Below are 11950 nucleotides of genomic sequence, written 5' to 3' on the forward strand. Positions count from 1 at the left end.
TTAACCTCTCACAAACTGCTAAAGGCATTAAGCTCACTCTAGCTCCTAAGTCTATAAAGGCTTTTTCGACGACATGACTTCCCAAAATACAAGGAATGGAGAAATTTCCAGGATCTTTATCTTTTTTGGATAACTTATTCTCGGAAATAAAATTGCATTCCAAGGGCTTCGGATCGTCGAGTCTACGTTGGTTGGTAAGGATGTCTTTGAGAAACTTTACATAAGAAGGTATTTGGGTGATGGCTTATGTGAAAGGGATTTCTACGTGAAGTTTTTCTATAACCTTAATGAATTTCTGATACTGGTTATTGATCTGGGTCTGTTTGAGTCTTTGCGGATATGGTATTGGTGGTTTATATGGCGAGGGTGGTACATACGCTTTGTCTTTAGGTTCTTCTCCTTTTTCTTGACCTTCCTGTTTTTCAGATTCCTCTGGTTGCTTCACTTCGTATGTGGGTTCGGTATATTCCTTAGAAGTTTCGGGTTCACTCAATCTTGGGTTAAATGGCTCATCATAAGCGGCCTCACTTCGCAGGGTAATAGCATTGGCTTGTCCTCTCGGATTTTGTTGAGGTTGTCCAAGGAACTGTCCTCCAGGTGTAGTCTGGGGGGCTTGGTTTAAGGCTACCTGAGAGATCTGGGTTTCAAGCATCTTATTATGAGTAAGTATTTGGTCAACCTTGGTTCCTAACTGGGTAATCAGTTCGTTAACGTGAATGTTCTGGTTCATGAACTCTTCGTTTTGTTGGGTTTAAGCAGCGATAAAATTTTCCACAATTTTCTCAAGGCTCGGCTTTGGTGGCACAGGTTGCATAGGTTCATTTGTTCTTGGGGCTTGGTAACCTGGTTGTCTCGGAGGTGCAGTATTTTGGATAGGGTTATTGTTCTTATAGGAGAAGTTCGGGTGATTCCTCCATCCAGGGTTGTAGGTATTTGAATATGGGTTCCCTTGGGCGTAGTTCACTTACTCAGAGTTGGTTTCGTTTAAGAGACTGCATTCTACAGATTGGTGTCCTTTGGTTCCACATATCTCACAATCCGACGAAACTGCAGCTACAGTATTCGGGTTTATACACATATGCTCAACCTTGAGGGCTAACGCGACCATTTTAGCTTGCATCATGTCTATAGAGATTAACTCATGTACTCCTCCTTGGGCTTCCTTCTTCTCAAATGTCGCTCGTTCAACTCCCCATGATTGATGGTTTTGAGCCATATCTTCGATAAGGGCACTAGCTTCAGGGTAAGGTTTGTTCATCAGTGCACCGCCTGCGGCAGCGTTGATGGTCATCTTAGTGTTATAGTGAAGTCCATTATAGAAGGTCTGAATGATTAACCAATTTTCTAAACCATGATGTGGAAATGCTCTAAACAGCTCTTTATATCTCTCCCAAGCTTCGAACAACGATTCTCCTTGATTCTGGGTAAATCTGGTTATTTGGTTTCGAAGAACGACGGTCTTACTTGGGGGAAAGTATCTAGCAAGGAATACCTTTCTAAGGTTTTCCCAAGTTGTTATGGAATTGGGTGGAAGGGAATCTAACCATGATAGGGCTTTATCTCTGAGGGAGAAAGGGAATAATCTTAAACGGATCGCCTCAGGAGAAGCTCCATTGGTTTTAAAAGTGTCTGCTAATTGGAGAAAGATTTTTAAATGTTGGTTTAGGTTCTCAGTAGCAAGACCTGCGAATTGTCTCTGTTGCACTAGTTGCAATAGGGAGGGTTTATGTTCGAAATTATTAGCTGAGATGGTTGGGTTTACTATACTAGAGCTAGGTTCTTCGTTGGATGGTTGGGCGAAATCCTTAAGAGGTATTTGATTTTGATGTTCGGCCATAACTCTCCTAATTCTATGGAAAAATAAACGTGCGCGAGCGTAACGTTCAGGTTCCGCCAGAGGATCTACTAAGCTTTCGGTGCTACGAGTCCTTCACATTGACCGGAAGGTAACAACCTAAGTCTAAACGATATAACAACAGGGTAAGAAATTTGACGAAATTGGTCCCCGACAACGGCGCCAAAAACTTGATGCGTGTTTTTCGCAAGTATACGAACGCGTCAGAGTAATATAAAAGATTGTCGAATCCACAGAGACCAAATGTCAATCTATCGTTATCTATTGTTGCAATGTTTATCTAAGGTGATCGAAACAGGGTTTTTAAGAGTGCACAATGGAAAATAAAGTATTAAATTAAATTCAATTAATAAAGACAGGTTCTAATGTAATTCACATAATCAATTAATAATCCAAGTACTTGCTAATAGAATTACTTATGGGCAGTGTTTCCTATTTTGAAAAGAACCAATTTAACGGGAACTGTCGCTTTCGCGTATTCAGAACCGAGTTGTACTCCCTAATCAAACCCTCTTATTGTCACTTATAAAAAGGCGCGTATTGCGTTAGAGTAGTAAACCTATTTTTAAGAAATATAGTGTCTTGACTAAGTTGAAAATTATTTTGACCTGGATTTCTTAACCAAAAGTGGTTCTCACGAACCAGACTCTAAACTTATAGACGCGTCTGAAAATAGTTTTAAAATCACTTTTCTTTTTAATTTAAAAACTCCTAATGAACTAAACAAAGCGCTTTCGCTGTATTTGAAATAGTTAAAAACAACTAAGGTTAAACAGACGTCGGACGGCTTTCGATCTTACCCAACAGAAATTAAGTGGGGGTAAACTTAAGTTGAAAGTCAAAATAGCTCTTAAGTGTTTCTACGAACAATGGTACGGATTATCGGTTCAATTACGATCCTTACATTCTAACCTTTATAGGTTTAGCCAGACATGGTAAAGTAAAAATGCATTTTAATTTTTATCATAAAAACGGATAAATAAAAGACTTTTAAAAAGAAAGTAATAAGTGTGAGTGCAGGAAAGTAAATAAAAGTAGTGCGAGTGCGGAAAATAAGTTAAAGTAGTGTGGGTGCAACAAAGTAAATTAAAGTAGTGCGGGTGCAAGAAATAAAGGAAAGTAGTGTAGTGCGAGAAATAAACAAAGTAAAGTGCGAGTGCGAGAAATAAACAAAATAAAGGCAGTGCAGGAAAGTAAACAAAATAAAGGCAGTGCGGGAAAGTAAACAAAATAAGGGCAATGCAGGAAAATAAAGTAGACAAAGGTAAAGCAATAAAACCTGCTCCAATCGGAGGGTCGAATAAAGTGCGAAACAGAAATGAAAATGGCGGCAGGATTAAACTTCCTTCCAAAATGCTCCAAACTCGATTACAGACTCGATTACACAGTGTGGCAACACTCCGATGTGAAGCGATTACCACTTTTACACAATACTGATATATGCCTAGTTGTAACTAAGTTTGGATGATGAAACAAATGAAGACAAGGCTCTATTTATAGGCAAGAAAAGAACATGGAGGTTACAAGGATGCCCTTGAGTTTGAAAATGGGCGGGAACCATTTTGTCCTTGTGGCGCCCGCCACAGGAGGAAATTTGCAGCGCCCAAGTGGAAATCGTGGGAGGCATGGCAGTTGAGGAGAGGTTGAGACTGGGACACGTCATGGTTGGACCCATGGCGCCCGCCACAGTGAGAGCCACAAGTGTAAAATGCTGATTTTATGGTTTTTTAGCTCATTTTTGCTCCTTTTCTCGATCGGGGCTCCGATTAGACTGAAAACCTAAAAACAAAGAAAAACATAGTAATAATATAACAAAATAACAATAAAATAACTAAAATGCATGCGGAATCGGAGTCGAAAATACGGTGAATTTCAGTGTCATCACTATTCTTACCCAGTAACCGGTAATGAATTTCCTTCTGTAGTTTCCCAGTGAGTCATCCTTTATATGTTCATCTTAAGCGGTGACGAATGTCTTCTCTGTCAGATCTTTATTATCTCCTTACCCAGTAACAGGTAGTAGATAATAGATTTCTGCTCCTCCTATGCTGAAGTTTATTTCTTCCCCAATTGAGTTGAGTGCGTATTTCCTTAGTGAAATCGTTTTCCCTGCATGATTCAAGTACTTCAGTGTTATTCTGATCTACTCGCTTCCCCTACAAATGTTCTTGTTTCCCCAGCTGAGTCTTTTCCATGTTTGTATGGAATCCCTCGAGTCCCCCAGTAGTTTAAGTCGTAGCCTGGCATGTGCATAACCCTTTTCCCCCAGAGTCTCTGTCTCCCCAGTGAGTTTTCCTTATGGAATACATTATACTCCGGCGGACTTTCGGTCTCTCTGATTTCTTTTCCTTCGTGGCAATATTTCCCCACAAAAAATTAACTTTGGCATTCATATCATATGCATCATGAGGTCTCTTAGGGACCAAAATTTGTTTCTATATGTTGTTATTTAAGCCCATTCTACTGAGTCGACATGAAGATTTTAACCTTCGCCTCCTCAGTTAGAATGTCCTTAAATAGGGGCAGCTGTAAGACCCCAATTTTGACCCTAAGATCCCTCATGCAATTTCATCATAAGCATTAGCATTGGGATCATACCTTGGCATCCTCCTTACCCCTCATTCATTGGGTTTGTTTTGGGAGACATCACCAGGCACTTTGTAATTGTATCATACTTGTATTTTATCATTTTACTAACCAAAATACCAAAAATATATCTTTGTATTTGCCTAACTCTTTTGTAGGTAGGGCATGATCCCATTGATCTATCAAGTTCACATCTAGGGTTTGAGACCCTCATGACAAAGAGCACAACCATGAATTGATACAAGAATGGTTATGAGCATCATATATGAGTTCCATTGATTTCTACATGTTATATTGATCAAGTTTTCTTCAAGAGTTTGAGGGTGATTTGCCTTGGAAACCCTAGTTTGACTGGATATCTTGCTTTATTTTCATTAATTCATATTAATTTTAATATTGATCCAAAAAAATATGAGAGTTTCACCAAATATTTTCAATTATTTTCCTCTTTCATATTCTGAATTAAAATTATTTTTTTGATCAATATTAATATTTTTCATGATTTAATTGATTTTTCATTTGTTTTTAATTGTTTAAAAGTACTTTTAAGTCTTTTAAAAATCTGAAAATTTTTCTCGAAGGTCCTTTGACCTTGTTTGACCTATGATAAATCTCATGGCCATTTATTTGGTGTTTTGATGAGTTTTTAGGAATTTGACAAACCATATTTAATTTAAATGCATTATTTTAGTATTTTTAATTGAAATAAATGTCGAATAATTTTGTTGACCAATTGTGATGACTTGTTTATGTTTGACTCTTGTTGTTGGGCCTTGATCAAGGTTGATTTGACTTTGTCAAATTAATATCATTGGATTTAGGGGATTGATGGAATGTACATTCCATCTCCCAAAATGAATGGATGATATTAATTTGGTAAAAGTCCTCCTTTGATCAATTTGAGATTTCATCTATTCCCCTCCTACTTCATCTCATTCCCCTTCTTTATGCATTCATCTCATTTGGCATATGATATCTCAAAGTACTAAAGCTAGTTGATTGAAAAATTAACATGAGTATGGATGAGATTAGGCCACACCTTTTGCGTATTCTTTTTGTGTGTGGTATGTTTCATGAGCATAGTTCATAATACTATGTCTCTAACATGCACTAAAACCAAAATTCTATTGCCCGGCCTCAAATAGTTATGATTTCTACATAAGTCCAATTACGATTGCTTAACATAGCGCTAAATTGGTGATATAAAAAACATATCATTCTAGTTAGTGAGATTGTAAGTCTCCCCTCTTTCATGGTATTGTGTGGAAACTTGGCCTTTTTTCATTCCTTTGGAAGATGTCTTGGTTCAAGAATCCATGCTTGTGATAAGTGGGTTGAGTGTTCTCCAAAGAATGTCTAAGAATGAAAAGCAAAAACAAAATAATACTAACTTCTAAGCTATTAAGTACTAACTTTTAATTTCAAGCCCTTTACTTTAATGCCATTTAATTCTAGCTTTTATACATTTTCCATTGTTCATATCATTATAATTGTTTATGTTAATGCAATTTTCACTTTGTCCACTTGGACCATATTGTGTGATATACTTTGTTTTGTGTATATTTTGCTTGTTTGTGTGGTCTTTGACCATTAATGTACATAATAATAATAGAAACCCTAAAAAACTTTTGTGTGGACTGTTGGCTTGACCTTGGACAAACGGACTTATAATTTAGGCAACATTCCTATGCTAAAGGACTTGGCCAATGCCAACTTGTTGAGAAACCAAGTGCTTGTAATTTGAAACTTCATCTGATACATCATTCAAGATCTCTCTAAGTTCATCTACAACATGATCATTGTGAAGCTGTTATTTTGAACCTGTGACTTATGGAATTCATCTGTTATATGGGCTACCTTGAAGAAGATCATGGAATGGATAAGCTTGGATGTGGCCATCTTTATTTGATGCCTTGCTCTTCAAGATAATATGATTGTGCATTTGTGTGTTGCTTGATTCTAAAATTCCAAGGGAATTCTGGGTTTCTATTGACATTCTTGTCTATTGGATTGCTACCCATTTGGTCAGATCTTTTCAACTCTAAACTTTTAATTTTGTACATAAGATTAGTCTCTTCATCTTCTCCCTACTTCTTTAATTTCAAAATCTCTCCATCTCCTTTTCAAAACCTTCTTTGGTTGAACTTATTTTGTTTTAAACTTTGACCACTTTTGCAAAAGGATAGAAACTTTGGCCTTATGCCATTGCATTTTCAAACTTATTTTCCTAAATCAAACTTGTAAATAAACTTAACTATACTTGATTTAAACTTTCAAAAATCCAAAAAGAACTAACTCATTCAAACCATTTTTAGGCCTTTGTGCCTTACAAACTTAATTTTTGTTAAAAGCAATGCATCCATTTTGAAATTTGTATCACGAACTACGAGGTTTTGATCCCTCATTTTTATGTTGGTACGTAGGCACAAGGCCGAAGGTCTTGTCAAATGCAAAAATATAATTAATGAATTCTTTTCTCATCCCCCCATTCTATTTGTTTGTAAACATCACTTTATACCAAGTACATATGCACACAAAAAGGGCTCCCTAGGAGTACCTAGGACACTTTGGATGCTAACACCTTCTCTCTGTGTAACCAACCCCTTACCTGTGATCTCTGACATTTTATTAGTTTTGATTTGAAAACTTCTAACTTTTTGGGTTTTGTTCGTACTTTTTCCCTTTTCCCTTGGAAACAATAAAAGCGCGGTGGCGACTCTTATTATTTGATCTCTAGCTTATCTATAGCTTGACGATTACGAATTTACCGCTACATATACTATAAGTATACAAAAGAAGTTTGGTGTTCTTGATACTGTTGGATAGCATTAATGGTGGTGTCCAGTAGTCATGTTTGATCAAGTTGTAATCAAGCTTGATGGTGTTGACATTGTCTATTTTACAATGATTAATCAAGTTTCCGATTAACATTGATGGTATAGTCCAACAACCATGTGTGACCTAGTTGTTCATTTTCATTATTGATGGTGCACAACAATCCTGGTGATCTTGATGATTTTAAAGTATGAGGGTCATTGTTCATCGTATCACTCCTTATGTTTTCTAACGAATTATCGTATCAAGCGATTCTTAGAGATAAAGTGTTGACGATGGTTTATCATTCGCTCATAAGTGATATTTTTTTCTCTCTCAAGGATTCTCGAGATTTTGAGATAAATTGATTGGTAGAAAATTGAATCAGAAAATTATGAGGAATTTATCTTATTAGCGATCTTTATCTTGCTTAGTGAAATTTTTCTTGGTTGAGTTGATTGAAACCTTATCAACAATGCAGAGAAGATATTGAAATATTGGCAAAAAAATGTGCATTTTAGGAGCTTAGGGGTTCCAAAATCAATAATCCAAGTGAAGTCTATTGACAAGGCCCAAAACAAGCAAATGGAGATGACAAATTGCCTAAATAATTGATTAGGCATGGATGTAATCAATTAGAGAACATTTGAATTTCAAAATTCAAAATTTCGCTCCACATGATCGATTAACCCTAAGGTATAATAGATTATGATATAGATCAGAGTGCATTATCTGCAATCAAATCATGAGGGAATCTCAAATTTATTACCTTAATATATTATTAGGGTAGGTAACCGATTAGAGGCAGAGTATATAAATAGGTACTCACCTCCTCTATTTTTCTCACCTCTCTTTTGCATTCTTCTATTTTCTTCTTGTGTTCTCTTTTTTTTGCAAAACCTCTTCCAATCTTTATCATCATCAACAGCTCAAAAAAAGATGCGTACTTCTAGAAGATCCTCAACACTAGTTACTCATCAGAGCTTTTTTACTCTGAAGAGCAAGAAATTTGTTTCAAATGAGACTATGCAAAGAGAATAATTCTCAAATCCCTCCACTTTAAAGAGAAGGTTTTCAAACATTTTGAATTTTTGAAGTGGTTTGAAGAAGATGAACTAAAGAGTTTCAATTGTAACATCCATGAATAGATGTTTCCTAGTTTAGTAAGGATATTCTATTCCAATCTCAAGTATGTTGGAGGGATTATCACAATGAAGTGAAGAAGCATCAAATTCGGTTATTCCTTGAAGAATTTATTGAGAATTGTAATATTCCATGTATCGACAAAAAATTCAAAGTTAAAGTTAAAAGTTATTCTTGTAAATCGAATGTTGTTTCTTTCTGAGCTGCTCCTGGTACTGAGATCCTTAATCCTTTAATGGCAAGGCAAATTTTTCTTGATATTCGTCTCTCCCCTATGTGGTGTTCCATAATCTTATCTCAAAGAAACACAACTTTTGAAACCTATCCATAACTGAGGTTGTGGTGGTATGGAGATTTTCCAATAAAATAGTAATTAATTGGGCAAGTGTTGTAATCTACCACATGATTGACGACAAGAGAAATAATATGTGGTTATCATATGTCAGTTTGACAACAAAAATTTGGGAGCACGTCGATTTCAATCTTGAGGACAAAGAACCAGGCCAGGAGTACATTGGGATGGTAAATAACACAATATGCCAAATGAAAATAGACATCAATAATGTAATGTTGTCTTACAATTCCTCCAAATAAAATGGAAGCTCTTCAAGTGAGCCAACTCCATCTTAGTAAGGAGAGGCGTCTCTTCAGGAAGAGTTTGACTATGAGATTTCAGAGACTACTCCAACTGGAGCTCTTCTCAACACCATCATCAAGAGGCAGAAGAATACTGATGGGAATATCAATATTATGTCCCATATGATCGCATATATTGGATCTCGTATGCCTCCCAGATGTTCAGTGATGATGATGATTATGAGTAGTTTTTCTTATTTTTGTTTTTGTTGCTTTTTATGATTCTTGTCTTTACTGCTTTTTGTACTTGAATTTAGTTTTTCCAATTAATTAAATATTTTGAATTTTAAATGTTGGTGCATGCTTTGGTGACCTATATACTTGAATATCGTCCATATTTTTTTTTTATTGTTTTCCCGCTTTTTTAATAATGGCATAAGGGAAAAGTATACTCTTAGGGGGAGTAAGGTATACTCTTTATATTAGTTAGGGGAAGTTTAACACTCATATTTATTACCTTTTCTTTATTTTTTTGTACACCTCCCTGAGAGATGTGTGTCATCGCGAAAAAAGGGGAAGAATGTAGATGTTATTATGTCAGCATCAATTTGTTTGGTTTTGATAATGACAACACTTAAAGTGAAATTTTTATCAAAGTGTTGATCGAGTCCATATGATGTTGATGATGACAACACAATGAGGTGAATTCGTCATCTGATGTAGTGATCAAGTTGTGGTGCTTGAAGATTAATATACTAAGGCTCATTTATGTAGTGATTAAGTTATGATTCTTGGAGATCAAGATGCCATGACCTTTATTTGAAGGACAACACCTTATGTCAAACAACATTTGGTGGAGCCAATGAAGATATTTGATTAAGATGTGTGTCTTTGAGATGGTGTCTATCATGAAAATTTGTCTCAAGCTTCATAAAGGAGAATATTCAAGGTTCTAATCAAGTGCTAAAGTCAAAGAGAATTTAGCAAGGAACCTAAAGCGGTAGAGCTGCGAAGGAGAGGAAGTGTGAAAGCTCGTAGTATTTGTGTCAAGTGATGTGTGTTTGTAAATGTATAAGATTAGCTATTGAATATACTAAACTGAATCACACACACATGGAAAGCCTATCTTGTTTTATTAAATCAACTGGAAAATAATTTTGTGCTTAGCTAATAGATTAGAGACTCATTAAAATCAATTAGAATGGATTTTTACATGGAATAATTTATTAGTCCATTGAGGTTCAAATATGAGTTTTGCAACCCTAACAATTGATTATTAGTTATCTTAATCGATTAGTGGACGAAAATTTAAAAACCTTCATTTGTTGTACAACATAATCGATTATTCCCGTGGCTTGATCGATTATGAGCTTTAAAATGCTATGGATAGTTTCTTATTTGAGCCACATTTTGTCCTATAAATAGAGAGTTTCCCCTTATTTCATTTCACACCCAAAAAAAATATTCTCTCTCTCTCTCTCTCTCTCTCTCTCTCTCTCTCTCTCTCTCTCTCTCTCTCTCTCTCTCTCTCTCTCTCCTCTCTCTCTCTCTCTCTCTCTCTCTCTCTCTCTCTCTCTCTCTCTCTCTCTCTCTCTCTCTCTCTCTCTCTCTCTCTCTCTCTCTCTCTCTCTCTCTCTCTCTCTCTCTATATATATATATATATATATATATATATATATATATATATATATATATATATATATATATATTATAACTCAAAATATTAATCCTAATAACTAATTAAATGAATAACACGTGTAGATTTTCTTAAATAAATATTTTATAAATTAATTAATCTAAACACATTAACAACCACACGTTTTCTATTTTCTTAAGTGAATATCGAGAAATCCACAATTAGATGCAATTTCTCATTTTATTTATTCACATTTTTGCTTTTTTTTCTTAATCTATATTGATTTTTTTTACGCTTATATATATCTTTTATTAATTTAGTTTGGTCTCAACTAATTTTAAAAAATAGAATCTGATATTTTTTCACTTCTTTAATTATATTTATCAATAATAATAATAATAATAATAATAACACATGTTAAAAATTAAATAAAACTAATATTATTAATTATATGTTGAATATGTTGGAAATAAACCCATTTTGTGTTTAGGGAAAGTGCGTGGAAATATTAGAGGCTTGAATAGAAATTTGATAGGTAGGAGAATTATTTATGGAAGAGAGAACTTTATATATTTGCCCGATACAAAAGTGTAAGATTACATCTCTATTTATAGTACTCTAAGGAGAACCCTAGACACACTAATTCTAGAGAGTTCTCAACTCTATACATTCAAAGAGTGTTCTAGAAAATATTACAATCCTAAGAAATATCTAGACACTCCAAATACTACAAGAGTTTTCTAGAAACATTACCCAAAATAAATTAAGCCCAAAAATCAAAAAATAAGGTTAGACCCAAATAAAGTTTAATATTTCAACATTCCCCCTTAAACTTGATTTGTGACTCCAAGCATATTCCTTAGCTTCATGAAAGTTTCCAACTTGAGTGGCTTGGTGAAAATGTCGCCAGCTTTATCTCTAGACACTACGCCAAAAAGGTTTTTTAACAGCGCATCTTAGACAGCGCTTTTAAAAGAAAGCGCTGTCTAAGGTTAAAATAAAAATAAAACACGGAAAATGTTCTAAAAAAATAATGAAAGCGCTGTCTAAGGGGGGGTCTTAGACAGCGCTTTTAGAAAGCGCTGTCTAAGACCCCCCCTTAGACAGCGCTTTTAGAAAGCGCTTTTAAATATAGACCTTAGTCAGCGCTTTTGAGAAAGCGCTGTTTAAAGTCTTTCAATTAAAAAAAAAATTAAAACCAAAAGCTCTTTCAGTTTTTTAAAACCAAGCCACCTCTCCTCAGAAGATAGATAGATAGATATCTCTTTCTATTCTCTCTTCTCCCCCCAAAACCAAGAAATTCTCAAACCCTAATTTTCAATTTTGTTTCCCAGCTCTAA

General features: G+C 35.1%; 1 non-coding gene across 1 annotated transcript; it reads left to right on the plus strand.

The window, feature by feature from the left end:
- Nucleotides 1–1346: 1346 nt before the first annotated feature.
- Nucleotides 1347–1453, plus strand: LOC127108969 (small nucleolar RNA R71). The gene has a single exon (XR_007796462.1). It is a non-coding gene; the product is annotated as a small nucleolar RNA R71 (small nucleolar RNA).
- Nucleotides 1454–11950: the final 10497 nt, after the last annotated feature.

This window comes from Lathyrus oleraceus, chromosome 7 (genome assembly GCF_024323335.1).
Source record: "Lathyrus oleraceus cultivar Zhongwan6 chromosome 7, CAAS_Psat_ZW6_1.0, whole genome shotgun sequence".
Classification (NCBI taxonomy): Eukaryota; Viridiplantae; Streptophyta; class Magnoliopsida; order Fabales; family Fabaceae; genus Lathyrus; species Lathyrus oleraceus.